This window comes from Nycticebus coucang, chromosome 14 (genome assembly GCF_027406575.1).
Source record: "Nycticebus coucang isolate mNycCou1 chromosome 14, mNycCou1.pri, whole genome shotgun sequence".
Classification (NCBI taxonomy): Eukaryota; Metazoa; Chordata; class Mammalia; order Primates; family Lorisidae; genus Nycticebus; species Nycticebus coucang.
In genome coordinates this window covers 34,511,965-34,536,059 of record NC_069793.1, presented here as the reverse complement: position 1 = coordinate 34,536,059, position 24,095 = coordinate 34,511,965, and the positions used below count along the sequence as shown (strand labels likewise).

At 42.7% G+C, this 24,095-nt stretch overlaps 1 non-coding gene across 1 annotated transcript; it reads right to left on the bottom strand.

Annotated features, from left to right (window-relative positions):
• Positions 1–21,622: 21,622 nt before the first annotated feature.
• Positions 21,623–21,729, bottom strand: LOC128566133 (U6 spliceosomal RNA). Its single transcript, XR_008374429.1, has one exon. It is a non-coding gene; the product is annotated as a U6 spliceosomal RNA (small nuclear RNA).
• Between the last annotated feature and the right edge of the window lie 2,366 nt (positions 21,730–24,095).

The window sequence follows — 24,095 nt, the reverse complement described above, 5'->3', positions numbered from 1 at the left end:
CTAAATTTCTGAATAAGCAAGCCAATCTAAGCACAATTATATAAAATTTTCCTTTAAAGTTGAGCCTCAGTCATTTCAATTTTCTATTACATTAAACACAGTGCTCTGCACAATATAAATATTCAATACATTTTCTTGAGTAAAATATTATAAAGTATTTGGAGGGGGTTGTAATTTAGGAAAGAAAGTTTGAGGCCAAAGGTAAACTTGGCAATGCAGTCTAATCTGTGCATTTCCATTTTCTCACCTGTCCTCTCTTCTGCCCGCCTACAACAAAAACAGTCAGTTTCCTCCTTTCTCCTCTGAGTAAGGAAAGTGAGTTTGACCCAGTAAGAATAGGGTTTGGGGACTAAAAGAAGGGAAGAAGAAATAAAAAGTGTTTTGCTTACTGTCCTTGGCTTCCTCGTCAGTGGATTGAAAGTCTGTCACAGAAGGAAGGCCTGTGCCTTGGGGTCTCAGGAAATGCAGCCTCCACATCCTGGTCCCACCAGGGGACCGCCATCAGTGCCCAGGCAGGTGCCAAGGTGAGCAGCTCCGTGGCAACCATCAGGGAGCGCCTACAGGGGCAGGGCAGCAACACAGCCTCTCTTCCGGCTCATCTCCACTTCCTCTGGGAAGTTCTCACCAGGCCAAGCCCAGGGCAGCACCAAAGGGGGAAATAGCTACAAGTCCTGTCACTGAGCAGGCATTGGCCTTTGGTCTGGGTGTTCACACCCCGTGCCCAGCTGCATGGACTCCCAGCAAATGCCGTGTATCAGTTACATCCACCCACTCATGCCATGGAGGTCACCATAGCCAGACAAGCAGAAAATGTAAATGAAAACACTTGTGGGAGAGAAATCACCTTTAAATGATAAACATGGCTGCCATTGGCACTTAAAAGTAGAGATTTTGTACAATGATGTTGGTCACATTTATAATAGCAACATTTAAAAACTGCCTCATTTTCCAATGAGAAAAACCATCAAATTACTAATGGTATAGTATTTATGTGTTACTATAATACAATCAAATAAGTATTTCAGAGGTTTTTTAGTGACATGGGCAATATTTATAACATAGTATTAATTAATTATTTATTTATTTTTAGAGACAAAGTCTCACTTTGTTGCCCTTGGTAGAGTGCTGTGGCATCACAGCTCACAGCAACCTCCAGCTCTTGGGCTTAGGTGATTCTCCTGCCTTAGCCTCCTAAGTAGCTAGGACTACAGGCACCCACGACAACGTTCAGCTATTTTTTTGTTGCAGTTTGGCCGGGGGCGGGTTTGAACTCGCCACCCTCGGTATATGGGGCCAGTGCCCTACTCACTGAGCCACAGGCGCCGCCCAGTATTAATTATTTTTTAAGGCAGAGTATAAACAAGATAAAAGGGACAATTGCAAATGTGTTAAAAATCAGAATAAAGAAGAAAAAAGAGAGAGATTCCAAAATGTTAAAGGCCTTATTCTGACTTGATGTGATTTTTTTCTCTATTATACGTTGTGTAATTTTCAAATTTCCTCTACTGAACGTGATTACTCTTAGGCATAATCATGAAAATGTAGAATTACAAAAAAGTGGTGGAAGTTGTTGGATAATAAGTTGTATCTCTTCTCATATAGCAGATGAGGCACAGCTTTTGTGGTCAAATGTAGAAGGACCTTGGAGTCTCTCAACTCTTACCCTTAGTTTTGCATCCTTAAAATGGGAATGATTTGAGGGTAGAGAGATACACACTTCATGCAGTTGTTGTGATGATTAAGTGAGATTATATAAGTAAAACTTTGCTTAGGTCAGTGCTTGCTGCAGAGAAAACATCCCATTAACTAATAGTTATTAGTAAAGAGCAAAATATATGAGTAGTTACCTGATTGCAGCCTTTCACCCTTCTTTCCTTCTTTGCCTCCACCATTTAGATAAGAAACATTTGATATTGGCAATTTCATAAGATTTGACTCTGCTTTTTATTTTAGCCCATCTCAAATTTTGAGGCAAAGACATGGACCCCAACCAGGCTTGGTGGCTCATGCCTGTAATCCCAGCCCAGGGAGGCTGAGGCAGGAGGATTGCGTGAGCTCAGGAGTTTGAGGCTCGTCTGAGTGAGAGTGAGACTCCGACTTATGAAAAAAATGGACAAACCCAGCCAGGCACCATGGCGAGTGCCTGTAATCCCAGCGGCCTTGGAGGTTTAGGCAGCGGGATGCCCACAGTCGGAGTCTGAGGTCGTAGTGAGCTATGACGCCACTGCACTCTGCTCAGGGCATAGGGTAGAACCCTGTCTCCACAAAAAAAAAAAAAAGACATGGACCCAGGATCTTACTGGGAAATGGATTCCCAAGAATAAAAAGGGAAAGGAAGGAAAGGAAAGCATGGTACTCTAGAAGTGGGAGGAAGGGTTGACAGAGGCTTCCGTGTCTGTGTGCCAAGGCAGGATAGACCAGCACACTGGCCTTGGGTTCTGGTGTGTCAAAGAGAGGCCCAAGGGATAGAGCAGGTGCGCAGACCTGGGCAGAGTGAGTTTGTCCTGGTTGGGTCATCCAATTCAGCCCCACACTACTGGGACCCTGATGGCAAGAGAGAGGAAATGAATTTGAGCCCCAACATCAGGGATTTCGGTTAAGTGTTTTATTTGGAATTCTGTGCTAGGCTAGTGTGCTTGATAGACAAACTCCAAAGGCAAAGTAATAGCAGCAGAATCCCTTCAGAATGAAACTGCAATGGAAGAGCTCCTGTGAAGAGCTAGGCTGAGGTCCCCCAAGTAGAATCTGACCATGACTCAATTTGCCAAATGGACTTGCCCTGCCCACACCACAGTTCCTGCTCACATGGCCCAAAGAACCAGATGCAGCTTGTCAGATGTGCTGAGCCCCATCGAGGGAAACACCTCAAGAATTTTCTGTAAAACAAGATTTGGAGAGGCTTGACGTATATACAAATGATCGATCTTGAGGTTTTTTGTTTGTTTGTTTGTTTGTTTTTAATCTAGACTTGAGGGGAAATTTTTTTTTTTTGTACTCATAAGTATATGCCAGGTATCACGCTGAGTTGTAATCCTTAAATAGCCTTATGGGTGAGGTGCTGTAATTATTTCCATTTTTCAGACAAATGGAGCTGCCTGGGATAGTTTTGTTCACTGTTTTGTCCTCAGAACCTGCAAAGGTGGCTGGCACTTAGTAGATGCTCACTACATATTTGTTGAATGAATGAATGAAGTTAAGTAATATACACAAACCACACCCAGGCTAATCCCTGTATGTATATACCTAAGTTTGTAGAGTATTTAGCCCCAGACTGGCCTAACTCCACCACTTGTGTTATAACCACTACCTCCTATTTTCTCGTTACCATTGACTGTGAGTCAAGGAGAGGAGACAAGGCCTTGTCAGTGGAAACTCTAAGAGATGCTATGTCCTCAGAAACAACTTGACATGGGGCATTATCCCTGGGGCCAGTGGTTAGACATCACTGAAAATCCAATGCTTTTCTGGTTTAGGAATATGTTTACATATCAGCTATGAAAACTGACCACTTCTTTATAATTTGGCAGGCTTTTTGTCATACAGAATGATAAATTATAGCCTCCTTGCCAAAAATCTCCAGATAAAGGCAAATATATTTCTAGCATCACTTAAGTAATTTAGCAATTGCTTAAGGGTGTTAAAAATCTCTTGAGGACAGGTGGCCAAGAAGTTTCCCTAAGAAGTGATCAAGATTAGGCCTTAAAAAGTTAAATGCAATTTCTGTATCTTTTAGGTTCTGTATATTGAAAGATGAACAGATTGGACTTGCATTTCTCTGTGTGATTGATATTGAACACCCTGTTGTTGAAAAGGTCCATTAGCTGAGAGGAACTTAAAAGGTAGAAGGAATGACTTTGATTTCAGTAATTGTTGGATGTGATAAAGTGCTCTGCAAAGGGGTCAGGTGCAGGGACGGCGGGGGAAGCAGTATTTATGTAGCGCTGGGAAGGCTCTCAGAACCCACAGCCTGCTAGTGCTGCCTGGACATTATGGGATCAGAGCACTGAGTTTCCATTTGGCTCCATCACTTGCCAGCTGGGTGACCTTAGGCAGAATCACTCTGTCTCTTTGAGGTCAGTTTGACATCTATAAAACTGACAAGGAAGATGGCTAATCTGGAGGGTATTCTAAAGATCCAGGGAGATAGCTGAGGTGCCTTGTGATTGCTCTGTACAGGGTTAGAATGACCATCACCATCATGGTGATCATTATTACTGAACAGGGCATAAAAGGATTCAAAGATGAGCGATTTCTTCCATCCTGGTTCTATGTGGGTCATTACAAAAGTTTTGAGATACACAGAAATCAAGAAACGTAAAATCCACAGAGATAGAAACAAATGAAGCCCTCCAGGCAACATCGATAATCTGAGCAAGTTGAAACTTACACAAATGAATCAGAAAGGACGCGAACAGTGTTATGTTTCTTGGAAGTGAAATAATGGACCATAAAACAGTCTGTCTCAAAACTCTTATAGAGAACCTGAAATTAATACAATTTTGAAGGCCTCTGTAAGAACCAATATACAAAATTATAAATTGCTACCTTGAAAAGGGCTTCACTGGGTGGTGCCTGTGGCTCAGTGGGTGGGGTACTGGCCCCATATACCGAGGGTGGTGGGTTCAAACATGGCCCTGGCTGAACTGCAACAAAAAAATAGCAGGCGCCTATAGTCCCAGCTACTTGGGAGGCTGAGGCAAGAGAATTGCCTGAGCCCTGGAGTTGGAGGTTGCTGTGAGCTGTGTGATGCCACAGCACTCTACCGAGGGCGAAAAAGTGAGACTTTGACTCTACAAAAAAAAAAAAAGAAAGAAAGAAGAGGGCTTCATTGTCATCATAGTAAATGTTTATCTGCTTCCCTATGAAGGGGTAGCAGTGGTCAGGAGCATGGACTCAGGGAGGTGCACTACCTGGGATTGAATACTCATTTAGCTGTGTGACCTTTGGTAAGTTACTATACCTCTCTGAACTTCAGCTTTTCTTTTGTCCAAAGGGTTGTTATGAGCATCAAATAGCTTGAAATATGTATCAGTGCTAGCATAGTGTAAGAAATATATGTGTTTATCATCACCATCCCCTTTTTAACCTTTTCAGTTGGAAAAATGGAATATAACAAGTGCAAATGCTACTTAAGATGGAAAGTAGTATTATAAGGAAGTACGAACCATGAGGAATCCAAAGAAGGAGAAGTCACATCTGCTTGGGAATCAGGAAAGGCTTCACACAGGATGAGCAAGGAAGTTTATAAAGGGCAATGCATTCCAGGCAGGAAAAAGCAGCCCATGCAGAGGCTTGAAGGTGAAACTCGATTTGGGAAATTGGGGACCGACAAAAGTTAGTATTTATAGACTTAGAGGAGGAGTGGGAAACAAACCCCAGGAAGATTGGCACCATAGTGTGAGGGGCCTTGAGTGCCCAGGTGAGGAGTTGGTGGCAGCGAGGAGAGGACATTCATTCGTTTTCCAGCAGGACAGAGTCAGGATTCGTGCCTGTGGGCTGGAGGAAAATCAACGTGGCAGCACTAGCAGGAGGGATGGGTGGATTCAGTGCCAGCGACTCATCCTGGCAGGGAGAGACAAAGGTGACTGGAGCCCCTCCACACTAACAACCCCTTAACAATGCTGCTACCAGCATTGGTGAGGCAGGCAATTTGCTGAAGTCTGAAGGAGGGACTGTCAATTTACAGTTTCCCCACATTTTTCCTAGTCACATTGGCAGCTGAGTTGAATTTCCATTCTATCCCACAGATATTAGAGGTGGAGAGGTGTATGCCTCTGAAAGCATGGACTCGTAACCCATCCCAGGGTACTGCCAGGCACTCCTGTCTTCTGAGCAAGGGGCTGACAAGGGTTCTCTGGCATGGGCACATCTTTTCTCCTCCCAGTAGAAACTTTTCCCATCTCTTATCACTTGGACAAACATTCCGAAGACTTCTTTTGCTGGCACCTTTTGGAGATATATTTCATTTCGGGAAGGAAGTGCTTTTATGCAGTCACCTGGCATGTTAGTTTTCTCCCCAGCCGGATGGGGCTGCTGTATACAGCACCACACAACCTAAACAACTGTAGGTGGCAGCCAGCCACCTGGTCAGCGCCTAATTGCAGGGGACAGCATTTGGAGGCTGCTCTGAGGTATTTCCACTCCTTTGGGAAAGGCAATTGCTGTATGTTCTCCTGGGGATTCTGCCTTCCTAGCCTCTGTGGGCCCGGAAGTAGGTATTTGATTTCAGCCAAGCATCAGCACCCTTGCCTGGAATATTCAAAACTGAAACTTAGAGTCAGCTTCCCATAAGAAGTAGGAACAATGGGATTTGAATATTGGGAGGATAAATCAGCAGGTTCCCGCACATGGAAGAAGACAGTCGACATAGCTGAGAAGGAAGCTCTGCCCTGGAAAAGTGAAGTCCTGGTTGAATGTGAGTTCCTTCTCCAATTTCCCCTGAGGCCCAATTCCACCTTGGTTCTGTTCTAGATTCAGTGTGATGCCTTTGCAGAAAGTTCCTTCTTCTTTCTCCTAAACTATTCCAGGTTGGATTTCTATCCATTTGATCACAGGGTCCTCATTCATACCCCGATGCTCTCACCCTGTGCTCCTCACTCAGAGCTCACTTCACCTGTTTCATTTCTTTTCAAGGCTGAACAGATAATCTCATTATTGCTAAAACACTGCATAATCTATTAGCATTTAGTAATCACAGTAAGCACTTATACACTGCTTTCCAAATTTCAAAATGATTTTGCAATCAATATTTCACTTAATCCACATAAACATGCAGAAATCAGGGCAGATATAATCTTCCTTATTTCACAGAACAGAAAAGTTCAGATAAATTAATGGGCTTGTCCAAGTTCCCCCTGTTATTATGTTTTTTGCCAGAGCCTGAATTTCAACCCATATCTTTTGCTTCCACATCCTATGTATTTTTCCAGTCCCGTCTCACTCCAGGAAGTAACCCAAGGCTTAGACTTTTGGATGGTGAAGAAAGCCAGTGAGGAAGGTGGTGTGGTCAAGGGGACCTTCCTAGGATCCTCGGAACTCTATTGTTAAGCTGCTGTCTACTCTCCTACCAGGAAGGGGTTATCCTGTTGCTCAAGTTTGATGTGACCAAGGGAAAGAAATACACATGTAACACAGGGTCAGGGCTCTAATGAAGCAAGTGAGGTGCTAGGGGTGAACCACTCAAAGAGAACTTTACTCTTGGGTCATGCAAGGGCCTGCCCTGGTTCTGTACCACAGTTATGATAATAGCTATAAAATCAGGACTCGAGGGGTATGTGAGATACCTCCTGAAATAAACACACCTCTTCTAGGCTAAGTTTGTGGTGGGAAGAGTTATTGGGTGAAACAATAAGATGACCAGAAGCAAAAGCTGGTGGTCAACTCTATCATACTTGGCGTCTAGACATCATTGCCCTAACGCCCGTGCTCAGGGTCTGCATGTGTAATTGATTCACTTGACGAACCATACTCTAAAAAAACTTTTTTACTTACTCTGACATATAAATGTCCTTAAAAGTAGACTCTTAGGTGAAAGAAAATTATAGCCATATTCTGTTAGAAACCTAGTAAAAGCAAAACAAATACAGAAAAAAAATCATTGTTTTTAACCCTAAAGTATATCCTAGAGATAATCTATTTCAGGTTGGATTTCTGTCACTTTGGACCAAAGGGTCCCAATTATTATACCCATGCTCCCAGGCTGCTCTCATCCATCAAAACTTACTTGTCCTGTTTTCCTTCCTTCCAGTGTCCTAAAGGTTTATCAGATCAGAACACTGAAGCTGACAGAACATAAGTGGCTTTCTGAAGGTCACGCAGCTGTTTAATGAAAAGTTCTGGATTGGAATCCAGGTCTACTAAGGCCTGGTGCTCGCTCTGCTACACTGTAGCTCCTGCACTGAGCTATTGTCCAAGCTTTATTTATTTATTTATTTATTTATTGTTAAATCATAGCTGTGTACATTAGTGCAATCAAGGGGTACAATGTGCTGGTTTCATATAAATCTGAAATATTCTCATCAAACGATTCAACACAGCCTTCATGGTATTTTCCTAGTTATTGTATATAGACATTTGTATTCTGCCTTTAGTAAATTTCGCCTGTACCCATTCCAAGATGCACCGTAGGTGTGGCCCCACTCATCACCCTCCCTTCAGCCTAACCGCCCCACTCCCTTCCCCTTCTTTGGCCCTTTCCCCATACTCTTGTGCTATAGTTGGGTTATAGCCTTCATGTGAAAGCCACAATTTAGCTTCATAGTAGGGCTGAGTACATTGGATACTTTTTTTCCATTCCTGAGATACTTTGCTAAGAAGAATATGTTCCAGCTCCATCCATGTAAACATGAAAGAGGTAAAGTCTCCACCTTTCTTTAAGGCTGCATAGTATTCCATGGTATACATGTACCATAATTTGCTAGTCCATTCGTGGGTCGATGGGCACTTGGGCTTCTTCCATGACTTAGTGATTATGAATTGGGCTGCAATAAACATTCTGGTACAGATGTCTTTGTTATATTGTGACTTTTGGTCTTCTGGGTATAAACCTAGTAAAGGAATGATAGGATCGAATGGCAGGTCTATTTTTAGGTCTCTAAGTATTCTCCAAACATCCTTCCAAAAGGAACGTATTAGTGTGCATTCCCACCAGCAGTGTAGAAGTGTGCCCTTTTCTCCACATCCACGCCAACATCTCTGGTTTGGGGATTTTGTTATGTGGGCTACTCTTACTAGGGTTGGTGATATCTCAAAGTAGTTTTGATTTGCATTTTTCTGATGATTAAGGATGATGAGCTTTTTTTCATGTGTCTGTAGATCGTGCGTCTGTCTTCTTTAAAGAAGTTTCTCTTCAAGTCCCTTGCCCACCCTGAGATGGGATCACGTGCTCTTTTCTGACTAATACGTTTGAGTTCTCTGTGGATTCTGGTTATTAGACCTTTATCGGAGGTATAACCTGCAAATATTTTCTCCCGTTCTGAGGGCTGTCTGCTTGCTTTACTTCTATGTTCTTGGCTGTGCAGAAGCTTTTTAGTTTGATCAAGTCCCAGTAGTGTATTTTTGATGCTGCTTCAATTGCCCGGGGAGTCCTCCTCATAAAATATTCACCCAGGCCGATTCCTTCATGAGTTTTCCCTGCACTTTCTTCAAGTATTTTTATAGTTTCATGTCTTATGTTTAAATCTTTTATCCAGTGACAGTCTATCTTAGTTAATGGCAAAAGGTGTGGGTCCAGTTTCAGTCTTCTACAGGTTGCCAGCCAGTTCACCCAGCACCATTTGTTAAATAGGGGATCTTTTCCCCACTGAATGTTTTTAATTGGTTTGTCAAAGATAAAATAACGGTAAGTAGCTGGATTCATCTCTTGGTTCTCTATTCTGTTCCAGACATCTACTTCTCTGTTTTTGTGCCAATACCATGCTGTTTTGATCACTATCAATTTATAGTACAGTCTCAGGTCTGGTAGCGTGATTCCTCCTGCTTTGTTTTTATTGCTGAGTAATGTTTTGGCTATTCAAGGTTTTTTCTGATTGCATATAAAATGAAGTATTATTTTTTCAAGATCTTTAAAATATGACAATGGAGCTTTAATAGGAATTGCATTAAAATTATATATTGCTTTGGGTAGTATAGACATTTTAACAATGTTGATTCTTCCCAGCCAGAAGAATGGTATATTTTTCCATTTGTTAACATCTTCAGCTATTTCTTTTCTTAAAGTTTCATAGTTCTCTTTATAGAGATCTTTCACATCCTTTGTTAGGTATACTCCCAAATATTTCATCTTCTTTGGCACTACTGTGAAAGGAATAGAGTCCTTGACTGTTTTTTCGGCTTGGTTATTGTTGGTATATATAAAGGCTACAGATTTATGGGTGTTGATTTTGTAGCCTGAGACATTGCTGTATTCTTTGATCACTTCTAAAAGTTTTGTAGTAGAATCCCTAGTGTTTTCCAGATATACGATCATGTCAACTGCGAAGAGTGAAAGTTTGATCTCTTCTGACCTTATATGGATACCCTTGATCGCCTTTTCTTCCCTAATTGCAATGGTTAAAAGTTCCATTACAATGTTAAAGAGTAATGGAGACAATGGGCAACCTTGCCTAGTTTCTGATCTAAGTGGAAATGATTTCAATTTCACTCCATTCAATACGATATTGGCTGTGGGTTTGCTATAGATGGCCTCTATTAGTTTAAGAAATGTCCCTTCTATACCAATTTTCTTAAGTGTTCTGATCATGAAGGGATGCTAGGTATTATCAAAAGTTTTTTCTGCATCAATTGAAAGAATCATATGGTCCTTATTTTTTAGTTTGTTTATGTGCTGAATTACATTTATAGATTTATGTGTATTGAACCAGCCTTGAGACCCTGGGATAAATCCCACTTGGTCATGGTGTATAATTTTTTTTTTTTTTTTTTTCTTTTTTTGTAGAGACAGAGTCTCACTTTATGGCCCTCGGTAGAGTGCCGTGGCCTCACACAGCTCACAGCAACCTCCAACTCCTGGGCTTAAGCGATTCTCTTGCCTCAGCCTCCCAAGTAGCTGGGACTACAGGCACCCGCCACAACACCCGGCTATTTTTTTGTTGCAGTTTGGCCGGGGCCGGGTTTGAACCCGCCACCCTCGGTATATGGGGCCGGCACCTTACCGACTGAGCCACAGGTGCCGCCCCATGGTGTATAATTTTTTTGATGTGTTGTTGGATTCTGTTTGTTAGGATCTTATTGAGTATTTTAGCATCAATATTCATTAGTGATATTGGTCTATTATTTTCTTTTCTTGTTGGGTCTTTCCCTGGTTTGGGGATCAAGGTGATGTTTGCTTTGTAGAATGTGTTGGGTAATATTCCTTCTTTTTCTATATTTTGGAAGAGGTTTAGTAATATAGGTACTAGTTCTTTAAAGGTTTGGTAGAATTCTGATGTAAAGGCATCTGGTCCTGGGCTTTTCTTTTTAGGGAGATTTTGTATAGTTGATGCTATTTCAGAACTTGATATAGGCCTGTTCAACAGGGCCAGGGAGTTCTGGTTGTGGAAGCAGCTCCAGAGTGTGAGACACCCAGATCCAGCAAAAGGGCCGGTGGTGCACACGGTTCCTGGAGTGCCTGGTGCCCAGTGACTTTGGCACAGAAAGCCCAAGGCTCCAGCAGTCTCTGGCCAGGAGAAGGGCTCTGCGCAGAGGCAGGGAGGGCTCTGCAGGGCGCACGTCTATCAGAGTCCCTGGCCAGACAAGTGGGCCAGTGTGGAGGCAGGGAGGGTATAGGAGGGAGGATGCGGGGTTGCATGGCTCCTGCAGTTCTGTTCAGGGCATGCAGAGGCCTGGCAGGCATGGGTCGCTGGTTGGGGGTCGCATTACAGCTCTTATGGAGGTCCAGGCGGTGCCAAGCCCAGGAGTTTGAGGTTGCCATGAGCTGTGATGCCACGGCACTCTACCCAGGGCAACAGCCTGAGGCTCCAGTGTGCCAAAACCGGTCTCACTCTGCCCCTGAGGGTTAAGGCTAAAAGGCAGCTCAGTACCCACCTTTAGACTGCTCAGTCACTAGGTTACTAGCTCCTGCCTGATCCTTGGTCTCCAACCCTGAGGGCAGAGCTTGCCAGGGCAGTTCTGTCACAATGGCTCCCTGCGGCCCACAGCCGAACACTGTTAGCTCCATCCAGCTCAATGGCTCAGTCTGGGGCCCTAGACAATGCCCAAAATTCTCCACACTCCTGCTCAAGCTCTCCCCAAAGGCAGTTCAACTGAGTGCCAAGTCCAAAAACACCGAAACAGTTCACAGGTAAGGCCTTTCCGGTTTGCAGTCTCAATGCTGCTTGTACTTACGGCTGCCGGCGGGATTAGGTCGATTGAACACACACAACCACTTGCCAGTTTTCCAATTATTGTTTTTGTCCTCCTTTTGGGGTCCAGAAGTCCCTTGCTGACTCCTTGTATCCTCAAAGGGATGATTATAGGCAGATCCCACCATCCAGTGATGCCTGGAGTCTTATCTCCCCAGACTCACCGTGCCCAGTTGCAGGGAAGCTGTTACTCAGCCGCCATCTTGCTCCACCTCCAGTCCAAGCTTTGAGGAATTGTTAATATTCATCATTTTCATGTACATACAGTACTTTGAACTTTTCTGGGTGCTTTGCAATATTTTACTCATAACTCTCAAAAATTCTGTGAGGAAATTATACGTATGATGAAGACACAAAAATTGAGGCACAGAGGATCACGTGATTTCTCAGAGGAAACATACTGAGGTGAGGACATAGCTGCTGTTTTCCTTCACCATCGTTCATTGTTCTGCCTACCCACCAAAGTGACAAACCAAACATACCTAGAATTATTGGCTTACTATCCATTCCCTCCTACCTCTATTCATTATCTATTGCCATATAACAAATTGCCCCAAACTTAGCAGCTTTAAACAACAGTTTCTGTGAGTCAGGAATCCAGATCTACTTGGCTGAGTGCTGAGTCTCTGGCAAAGAAAAAATTATTTATCAGTTGGGGCTACGGGCTCATCTGAGGGCTTGACTGAGGGATGATTCACTATTCACTTTCAAACTGTTGGTACAGTGCAGGTCTACATGGATTATTGGACCAAGTGCTTCAGTTCTATGCTGACTACTGGCCAGAGACCTTCCTCTTACCACATGATCCCCCACCCCCATAGGAAGCTCACAACGTGGCAGCTGGCTTCTCTCAGAGTGAGCATGTAAGAGGGCAAAAAAGAGAAGCCCAAGGTAGGAGCCACAGTACTTTGTGTAACCTAATCCTGAAAATGACATGCCATTACTTTTGCCATGTTCTATTCATTAGAAGCAAGTCAAAAGATCTGGCCCACCACCAAAGAGGAGGGATTGCAAAAGGGCGAGTATCAAGTGACAGAAACCTCTAGGGCCATTTTAGAGGCTGCCTACACATGCTCCAAATTAAAATTACACCTTCAAAATGCCTAAGGTAATAGTTAAGTTTATGATCCTTCAGTTTTTAAGGAACACTTTTTTTTTTTTTTGGCAAGCAAAAAGGATTATTCATCCAAAAATCATAGCTGGCAGCTTGTTCGATATTTTGAAGGCCTTGCAAAGTGGACCCATATCCCAAAGGGATAGGTCTGTGCTTCTGCCATCCATCTCTCCCTCTCCTCAGAGCATGCTAATTTCATAGTTTGATTTTTTTTCATCTGAACTGAAAGTCTTGCCTTCCAGACAGCACCAGTGAATGACATTGCCTGCATGTCAGAAATTGCTACTGACATTTCAATTTTACCTAATTTTTTTTCTTTCTTTGATAGTATTATGGAGAAAATTTACATTTGAATAAAAAGCAAATAGTGCATGTCAGAGTAAGCATCAGGGAATGTCAAATTGTTTTTTTCCAATTACAACTCTATTTCAAATAGGGTAATGCAATTAAAGGATAATTACTAGAAGCACAAAGCCAAGGTTACGATGAGAAATGGTTACCCTTTCACTTTAAGTCCTGTCTTGCTAAATAAAATATTCCTGAGGGGCAAGTTACTGTTTGAAAATAGAATACACTCATCCAGGAACAACCAAACACTTGGCAGTGTTGACCAAAACATGTATTTGTGCATAAATACGAGTGTGTTAAAAGAGATGAAAGGACAGTAAAGGTAAGCTGCATTTTCTTTGGCTTTATCTCTCTGATTAATAATGTGATAAATTAGCTGTAGGATGCAATATTAATTAACAGTGTATTAGTTGCATTTTTATTGCCAATAACATAACAAGCTCTGAAATAGTAGTCAGACTAAACTGCTGACATGGGCTTTTCTGCAAACTGAGCTGTAGTTTGATTTCTCATTTGTCCAAGTGAAGCATCAGCAACTGAGTAAAACCAATTACCTCAAAACCCACCAAGCTCTCGGCAGCAACTTAGTGCATTTGAGCTTTGCCCAAATGTCATTACTTTCAAATTAGAGCCTGGTCTGAGATGGGCCATCGAAGAATTTCTTCTGCTGAAAATAATTCAATATGGCAGTCTAGTTGTGTAACACTTTGCAGGGCCAAATAGAAAGAAAGCCAAGACTCCTTCCAACTTTGAGACATCTTGAATGCATGGCTGTCCACTTCTGGAAGACGAGCCTGGACGTACAGAAGTCGGATCTGAAAAGGCAGGCATTTTCCTGGTTCCCTTGAGTAAAAATGTTATAGGAAAACGCCCAGGTTATAGTGTTCATTTTTGAGGCATCGCTTTGGGTTCAGGGTGAGGAATGCTTTAGGAAAAGGACATGAGGTCAAGGAGTTATCTCACCTCACTATGCAATGAGGAGCTCTTTAGCACAAGACATTATGGGGTAAAGGGAGAAGCTGGTGTTGAGTGAAAACATGGTCATGGGTGTGTGTTGGGGGTGTGTGTGTGTGTGTGTTATAGGTACCTGGAGAAATCTTTGTTCACATCATGCATTTATTTTTCTCCCCCACTGCCATTCTCTTTCTAGCTTCTCTCTCTCTCTCTCTTTCTCTCTCTCACACACACATTTTTCTATCCCCTTATCTTGGTTAATTTCAGGACACCTATCACTACCCAAAGTTATACTTCAAATAGTGTATCTATTGATTTACTTATTTGCTAACCTGTATCCCCACCAAATTATGCACTCCATGAGGCCAGGGGCTATGTCCATTTGTGCACTGCAGAGCAGTTCCTAGCATGTAACAGGCACAAAGTTAGTTGGATCAAAGAATGAACCCACTTGCAGAAAATAACATCTACCAAATGCCCAATGCAAAGTGTTCAAAGATAATGATAATCATAACTGTTATTCACTAGGGGAGCCTTTGGTGAGCTAAAAGATTTACATATAACATTGTATTTAAATCTCTCAACAACACTGCAACCCTGTGCATGCAACATGTGTTTCTACTTCCTTTTTTTTTTTTTTTTTTCAAACGAGGAGAGGCTCTGAGAGCCTCACGCCAGAAAGCTAGAAAGAGTAAAGCCATAAATTAAACAGGGTTTGTCTGACTCTGACTCCAGGCATCACCGTATTCAACAATGAATAAGATATAAACATCCTCTCTGAGAACCTCGAGGTCTCATGCTTTGGGTTTGAAGCATCATTGTCTCAGAGGATCCTCTTTGTCTTCTGTGGCCAGAGAAAGAATCTGGCAATAAATCCTGGAGAACTGGAAATGGGACATTTGCCATCCCGGGAACTTCAGGAATGTCCTTCCTCGTGGCAGGGGCTGGTATTTCTTGCTGCTTTGCCTTCGGGTGACATCAGGTTCTGCTGCTGAGGTCTGCCAGGGCAGCATCTAGTCTCACCTCCCCAGTTCCTGGCCTGTATGCGAGCCCAGCAGCTGTCAGGGATCCTATTTACTTTTAATAAATTTAACAAATGAACAATAAATAAGTGATGAGTCTTCTGCCTTAGAGAACCCAGCCAGAGCAGGACCCAGCCAGGTGCAGGGGAGGTTGAACTCTCTGCCAGCATTCATAAGCGAATTTTAAACAGCTAACACCAAACTCCAGAGTCAGTTCAGACCATAAAGTTTCTACGTATTTTACAAGTCACAAAACTATTCCTCCCTCTGTGTCTTCTGGAATAAAAGAAAAGCTCCTCAGTCTATTCATCTCATGAATTTAAAAAAAGAAAAAAGATTAAAAAAGGTGTCTTCAGTTACAATGCCATTCATGTCCTTTGACCAGAAAGAGTTAGAGGAAAACTTCAGAATTGATCTGAGGGACACAGCGCCCAGGTTCCATTAAAGTGTATTAATGCCAAGGTCTGTGCAATTAGCGAAAAGTCAATTCCCATTACTAGTTAACACTATTGAATATCTGCTTTCTTTAATAAAAAGCCATGTCCAGTACAAAGAGAATAAATCAATAGGTTGACTACATTTAGATCTATTCTGCCTTCTTCTAAAATGCACAGAGAAACTCCCTGTCAGAGCTCTGCTGTCTGTCTGCCAAGCTCCGTCTGTGAGCTGGCAGCTGGCCCTGCCTTCTTTGCCTGGAATCTTTCATTAGCACTCTCTTGCCTGAGCTCTCATTTCTCACATCAGGACAGTTGAGTTTTACCCCGTGCCTGAAATCACTCGAGTTGAGTATAATCTTGATCTGCCTCTGATTTGGACTTGTTCAGAAATCAAGCGGCAAAGCCATTCGCACCAGACTTCCAAACCCCAGCAGTTGCCAAACATCAGACTTCCCTCAGGCCAGAAGAGTGTGGGGTATACAAAACCTTTTCCAAGGGGGCAAAGAATCCCCACAGCCTGAAAGACTATGCCTCTCCAGATAGACCCTTTGCGTTCTCCTACTTGCTGCCAATTCTGAGGGCAGCTGGAATGTTCTAGATTCCCCATTGTGAAGGGCAAAAGAAGGATACACCTGTCCCGTGAAGTTTTTAAGCCCTTCTCTTTCCCAGTACCCCAGGCAGAAGAAAGATGCATTCGCCTTCTCTCTGTAGAGAAGCTCCTCTATTCATCTGCAGTGTGAACCACAGGAGGGGAACCTTCTTAGATCACATTCTAAGGGCACGTTGGAAGCATGATATACAATTAAACAGGGTAAAAATAAAAATAAATTAAAACAGTAAAATAAAAAATATATTTTTTCAAAATAACAAAATAGCTTTTAAAAAGAAAATAGGATAAAAAAGATTAAAAGGATACATTGAACGCCACCACATATGAAAGTTACTCTTAAGTTGGAAATTTTTATTTCCATCAAGGGAAGTAATTTACCTTAAATTATTTCATTTTATTTACCAGAATACTGTCTTTAAATGAAAATGGGGTTGATATAATTTTGTTTTAGTTCAAGTTTACTGTGAAGAATTATTTAACATAATTTTTTTATCCTTTGGTCCTTATTTTTACCTGTTGATTCTCCCCAGAGTGTGTGTTTTGGTGGGGGAGGTGGGAGGGAGGCTTTCTATATATTGGTTTGTGTCATGATTTCAGTGGAAGAAAATACTGAATTTCATTCTTTTCAGTATTCAGCATATTAGAATGGATTACTCTGGGTTTTTCAACTGGCTCAAGTCTACTGTCTCTGCACTTATGCAGGCAGATGTAGCTGATGAAACAAGAGTTTCTAAGATCATATCTGGTTATTCCTGTTGCCAGAATCCTTTTGTGACACATTCTGTGACCTCATTTCTGGATGAGAGGGGTAATCTGACATTAGAGTTCATCATAAACCAGGCCCCCCACTATGAAACCCACAAATGGTCCCCTGTACTTTTGTGGATGCTTCTCGAAACCCATTGGAGCCTCCACTGTGGTCAGAAACGCAGAGATGAAAGTGTCTGCACCATTCTGTGGAGCAGCATGTGGGGCCACAGTTTCAGGCAAACAGTGGGAATTTCTACCACCCCAACTCTAGGCTGGGTTGTGTCCAAGGGTGAGGGGGCATTTATGGCTACACAGCACCTGGATTCTCTTCACATTCAAGGTTATATATTTTGAAAAGACAGGCTCTTTATATGACAAAGAAAGACATAAAAGTCCTCACACAGCTGTCTGGGAGTGTTCCAAATGGCTGAGATGATTCTGCCACAGGGTCAGTCCCTGACAAACAGGTGACAGGATGGGGAGACCGCAGATAGTCATACCAAGTCGGTGAAAGCTTCCCACTTGGCCAGAGACAGTGATTGAATTTCCCTGTTGGGATGGAGCTCAGAAGGCAAAGGGCTGGCATTGTCAAGCGGTTAATCCAAGGTGAAGCACAGGACAGGGCATAGAAAGTGAATAAATGCAGTCCCAAGCAGTCTGCCTGGGGGGCGTGTACCCACGAAAACTGCCTTTGAAGAGGCTGGCCATTGTCTTTGGTTCTTCAGCAAATCCCGTTATGATAACTCCACAATAAGTAAGAGGAGGCAGGATTGGATTAAAATTTTACTTTTACAAAATTGAGATGTTTTAAAACCTTGAAATTCACAGAATTACATAAAATGCTGCAAACCTTCTGAAACATAAAGCAGCTGATCCTTCTTGCCTGGGCCCTGAGAATTGCCCTGCTCTGAAGGAGCTCCAGTTGAAACTACTTTTGCAAGAAGAATGGAGTTGCCAAACCAGAGCTGGCAGGAAAGTTGCTCCATAAAACGAGAACAGAATGGAATGCACTCTTACCTTTGAGGTCAAGTGCATGTTGAGATTTTTATCTGAAATTAATTCTGATTAATATCAACTTGGACTGAAGGAGGAAAACATTCAAGCTTGTGTTTATACTTGTTGACACGCATGGAGGATACACCTTAAATCTGAGTCATAATACTGGAATAAGAGGCGATTGGGAAACCTGTGCCACTGATAACAGTCTCTCCAAGAATATCAGTGTTCCAAATTCCCCAACACACAAAAATTTGTTTCAATGAATTGACAGATCACTCCTTAGATGTAAGGACAAGCTACAGTGAAGGGCCCTTGACCCTGCCCACACCACTTTGTACTTTTGAGTTATTGCCTTGGTTTCTTACTTCAATACTTCATTTTTCAATCACTTTACAGAGAAGGAGAAATGGGCACATCTTCTATGCATGCTTTAAAAGCCTCATGACTGGTATAGAGAGAAGAGGGAGGACTGAGTACCAATCAGAGGAGAGCTTAGCATTCATGACAATGCCACACATGTAAACAGGTAAAGAAGAAAGCAAGCCCAACTATTCAGGTGATGGTGACGCATGTTCCTGCAATCAGCTTTCCATGTTGAGCCTGAATCCTTGCCTTTATCCCAATTAGATCTCTTAGTGGAGGTAAAATGGAATTTGCAAATTTGCAAGATTTGAAACAAGGAAAGATAAGCCCCATCAACAAGGAAAAGCAGGTTTTTCTCCTTCTCCACTCTCAACTTAAAAGTCTACACTCCCTGGATAGACACTGTTAGATTCTGTATTCCTCTTTCCATGATTTCTCATCAAAAAATTAAAGTGTACTGCTGGACTCCCATAGCTCAGTGGTTAGGGCACCAGCCACATGCACTGGGGCTGGTGGGTTTGAACCTGGCCAGGGCCTGCTAAAACAACAACAAAAAGCCAGGCGTTGTGGTGGACACCTGTTGTCCCAGCCACTAGGGAGGCTGAGGCAAGAGAATCTCTTGAGCCCAAGAGTGTGAGGTTGCTGTGAGCTGTGACACCATAGCACTCTACCAACAGTGACGAAGTGAGACTGTCTCAATTAAAAAAAAAATATTAAAGTGTACAAAACAATGATCTCTGCTGGCTTCCCATCTCACTCAAAGTACAAGCAGAGTCCTAGAAGGCCCTTACCATCAGGGCATCAGCCAGTTACTCCCCCCTGGTCCTAATTCCTTCTTCATCCTCTTTCAAATGCGCTAGTTTACTTGTGACTCCTGGAGAGTTTCAGGCACCTTCCTGTTTCAGGCCTTCCCTCTGGCTCTTTTCCCCATCTGGATTGACTGCAGTGCTCCCACAGCAAAACTGGGTCTTAATTCAAATGTCACTTTCTCAACAGAGACTTCCTGAGCTATCCTCCCAAACAACTCCTATCCTTTTTCCTAACATATCGCATCCTTTACTTTTTCAGTCTCATTTATTGTCAGTCTCTTCACTCTAAGGTAAGCTCCACGAGGCCAGTATTTTATTCACTGTTGTGTCCCCAGTGTCCAGAACAACGCCTGGTGCATATACAGTAAGAGCCCAATAAATACCAACGGAATGAATACATGAATACACTCATCTCTCCTTCACGCGCACACAAAGGCTGGGTTTTTATGCTGGGGCACTAGACGCATTGCCACCATGATCCTCCTGCAAATGGCTGTTTGCTCTTTCCAGGCACCAGGCCCTGTCCAAAGCACCTCACAGGCACTGTCTGATTAATCTTCACCAGCAGCTCCTGAGCCGAGTGTGAGCACCCTCAGCTTTCAGCCAATAAATGATGAGCTGGGTAGATAAATAACCTGTCCGCATTGGCTTACTTATACGTGGTGCAACTCAAATGCAAGGTTGCGACACAGTAGGTCTCAACCAGGGGTGAGTTTGCTCTCCAGAAGACATGTAGCAATATCTGGAGACGTTTTTCACTGTTATAACCGAGGGTTGCTATGAATCCTGGTGGGTAGATATTAAGGATGGCTGCCAAACCTCCTGCCATGCGCAAGGCAGCCTCCCATAACAAAGAATTATCTGGCTCACAAGGTCAATTGTGTTGAGGTTGGGAAACCCTAGTCTAACTCCATAAACTGTTCTTAGTCACTTGGCAATTTTGCTCGATTTGCTAGTGGCAGCGCAGACGGCACCAACTCTTTCATACAGCGATGTAACAATATTGCTTGAGCGTGTTTGAAAGTTTTCGTATGTTTTGAGCCTGCAGTCCTAATTCTGTAAATCTAGCCTAAGGAAATGCCAACCTAAAATGTGGAAAATGTCCCTGAATATCTATCATGACATTATTTGTCGTAGTAAAAAATTGGAAACCCCCTCAAGTCTGCTAATAAAGGAATCATTAAGGAAAGTCAAGAAGATCCACCTGTTTGAACATTAAACAGCCACTATAATGATACATAATAAGAGTTTATCATGACACGGGAAAATCCTTACATAGATATGTCAAAGTTAGTCTTCAAAATTATGTAAGTGGTATAACTATTAAACAACTGACAAAAATAGGCCTATAAAAGAGGTAAAGCAGAAATACACTAAAATATTAATAGTATGTTAGCACCATGTCTGGTAATTGCTTTCTTTTATTTTATAGTGCTTTACTTCCAAAATGTTCTATAATTATAATATATTCATTTTATAATGGGAAAGATGTCATTTAAGAAACCAGAGGATTCTTGATCCTCTGTAAAAAGGAAGCACTCTCCCTGAAGGGAACTTTAGATCTGTGGCGGTGGGTTTGTCTCTTCTATGGTCTGACTAACAGTTCTTATTTTGTGTTTATTATTATTCCTTTTAAGTAACTGTCTTTGTTATAGGAAGCAAAGAATGCTTAATATGGAGTATGAGCCGGAATTAGCTCCATCTTGGCCAGTTTTTATAGCTACCAGAAGCATTTTATTAATTCATCTTACTTTTTTCTTTTTTAATATTTTAAAAACATTTGACTTCATTAGTGCAAAGAATTTTTACACTTAGAACTGGGACTGCCATCAATGTAGTTGCTGTTTGGGGCCTACAGGGACACGTGGAAGGTGGGGTGCCAGGGGTTAAACTCCCTGTGGGTGTCCAGAACTGGGTGCCACGCGTCTAGGGACGACAAGTGTGGGTTTAGCAGGCCTTGGTTCAAATCACAGCTCTGCAGCCTGTACTGTGTCCTTGAGTGAGTTCATAACCCATTGTGCCCTCTCTGAATTCCAAGCCCATGTTTAAAACCACTACAAAATGCTGTAGCCATTAAACCTGGCTTAGTACCTGACAGACTCCATGCTCTTTGGATACTATGATCTGGGACCATCCACTTGAAGATAGCTATCCCACAGCCAGCCTCGTCCTCCACTCTCAACCTCCACCCCACTTCCCCTGTGGCTTTTTTTTTTTTTTTTGAAACAGAGTCTCATTCTGTCACCCTTGGTAGAGTGCACGGTGTCAGAGCTCACAGCAGCCTCAAACTTTTGGGCTCAAGCGATCCTCTTGCCTCAGCCTCCTGGGTAGCTGTGACTACAGGTGCCTGCCACAATGCCCAGCTAGTTTTTTCTAAAAAATACATGATGCTTCACAAATTTGCATGTCATCCTTGTGCGGTGGCCATGCTAATCTTCTCTGTCTCATTCCAATTTTAGTATATGTGTTACTGAAGAGAGCACTCCCCGTATTTTTATCTCAACAAAATGTGAGGCTTAGCCCAGGCAAGTGGTGACACCCTCTCTGAAAGCCTCGTCTGAGATTCTCCATTTGGGGCTGGGCTTTCCACTAAACCTGCCTTCACCCTGGGGACGGATAGGGGGTGAGGCTTAAGCTGCAGCTGAGAATGAGGTAGGCACACAGAGACAGCATCCTCTCTCACTCCAGCACTGTTCGAGCAATGAAAGAACAGAGAACTCAGTTATGTAATTAACCCACAGAGTCTCTGCAAGGTAAACATTTTCTCTGTGAAGCCCTGAGACCTCTCTTGTTTCCAACCAGCACAGGCCTTTATTTCTGCCTCTCCTTCTGTTTCTCTGCTCTTGACCACCCTGCAATACGTAGCTGGACGACGTGTTTGCACAGAGGAACAGGCTTTATTTCCTCCCCCCCCCACCACCAAATTCTCAAGGCGATAGAAATTTTCTCCCTTATCAATTTTCCATGCAGTAGCCTTCTATTCCCTAATGGCGCTGAATGGTACACACTGCAGACACTGGCTCTGAAACAAAGGGAAAAACAAGAAGATAGAGACGCGCGTAGCCAGCCTCCCTGCCTATTCCCAGCGCGTCCCACTGACAATGCTGCGTGGAAGGGAAATTGTTCTATCAGCGACTGTGTTAGATTCATGACCCCACCACAACCTTGAATTGGCCTTTAGTTGTCGCTGATGGGAACTGAAGAGCAGCGCCTGTCGACATGATTGCTACTCTCCAATGAATCAGAACATACAGGCCGAGGAGCAGCACATTACAGTAGCAACAGAAATATATCACTGTACTTTTATATAGATGTATTGCTTTTGCCCAAGCATATAAATGATTGGGCCAGCCACTTATTTTTTTTCAAGGACTATAAATTAAAAATAAGCTAAGGGTTTTTAAATTATGTTCTTTTTAAAAAATCAGGATAGCTATTTTAAGGCAAGAGTCAAATATTTAAAGATCATCTTATAGGGATATTTCAGCCACTGTCACTAGGAGGGAAACCGGCCCTTGCCACCTGCGCTCAGGTTACTTAACACAGAGGCACTGATTTATCCTGGGTCGTCATTTGCTAATTGATCTTTTTTTTTTTTTTTCCCCTAAAGTAAATGTTTCCTATATTTACATCTCTGGGTGCTTATTGAAGAAAGTATAGTTCACCGATGTAAGTTGTGATTTAAACAGCAAGTCTATTCGGCAGCCTAGAACAAGATGTTTTGAGAGTGAAGATGTTCAGAGAAAGCTCAGAGATGGGATCAATGATTCTTAAATTTGGAGGTTATTGGACCCCATTGAGAATATGCTGAAGCTGATAAAACCTCTCCCCAGGAACACTCATGCAACCTTGTCCTTATCAGCAAAATTTTTCATTGCACTTCAAGGGCTCCCAGTCTCTCCAAAGCCCCTCCCTGCATCCTAGATTAAGATCCTCTGCCTTTGAGGTTATCTTGGTAAAACTATAAAGTTGTGACATCCTGAGATATGGTGATTAACTACAATGCGTGTCTAAAGAAACTAGCTGCTAGGAATAGGTCAAGTACATATAGATGTTTACAAATGATTTGCTTTTTGAAATAGACACATTTGAAAAGAGACAAAGGTTTTGGGTTAATGTCATCACTCTCTCTTAATCACCATAGCCACTGAGACCTGCCTACCTCCCTGACATCTGTTACCACTTTTCTTCTTGTCGTAAATGAGCGGTTCTCAACCTGTGGGTCACAACCCAAAGGAACTGTATTACAGGGCTGCGGCATTAGGAAGGTTGAGAACCACGGTCCTAAAAGTTCCAGCTAAGTTATTTCCTGTCTTGGGATGTTTGCGGTGCTGAGCAACGTTCTAGGCACAGACTGAACAAGACCACAAGAGCTATCTTTTGAGGACCTGATATTCTGTGGAGGGAAACAGGCAAGTTTGATCGTTTCAAATGCTATGAAGAAATTAAAATTGAGTGATGATGAGTTATAAAGCGACTGCCTCATTCAGGAGATTGTAGCTGAGATTTCAGCTGAGATAGGAGAAATGAGAAATAGCCACAGATCAAAAGAAAACATTTTTAGGCAAACCCAGTAGCAAGTGCAAAAGCCCTGAGTCTGGAAAGGACTTGGGTGGGTTGGAAGGAGGCAGGCTGTGTGGCCCTGCACAGGTTTCCTCCAGGAGAAGCTTCAATGATCCATGCTGCTGCCTGACTGGTTGACATGCTACGAGCAGTGATTACAAATTAAGTGTTTTATTTCCCTGCAATAATTTTGACTTTTGGTCCAAGTCTAGGTATGCAAATTGAGGTAATTTAAGACCTAATTTGAGACGGGTTCACAGGAGGCCCAGAATATTAAGTAGTTTCC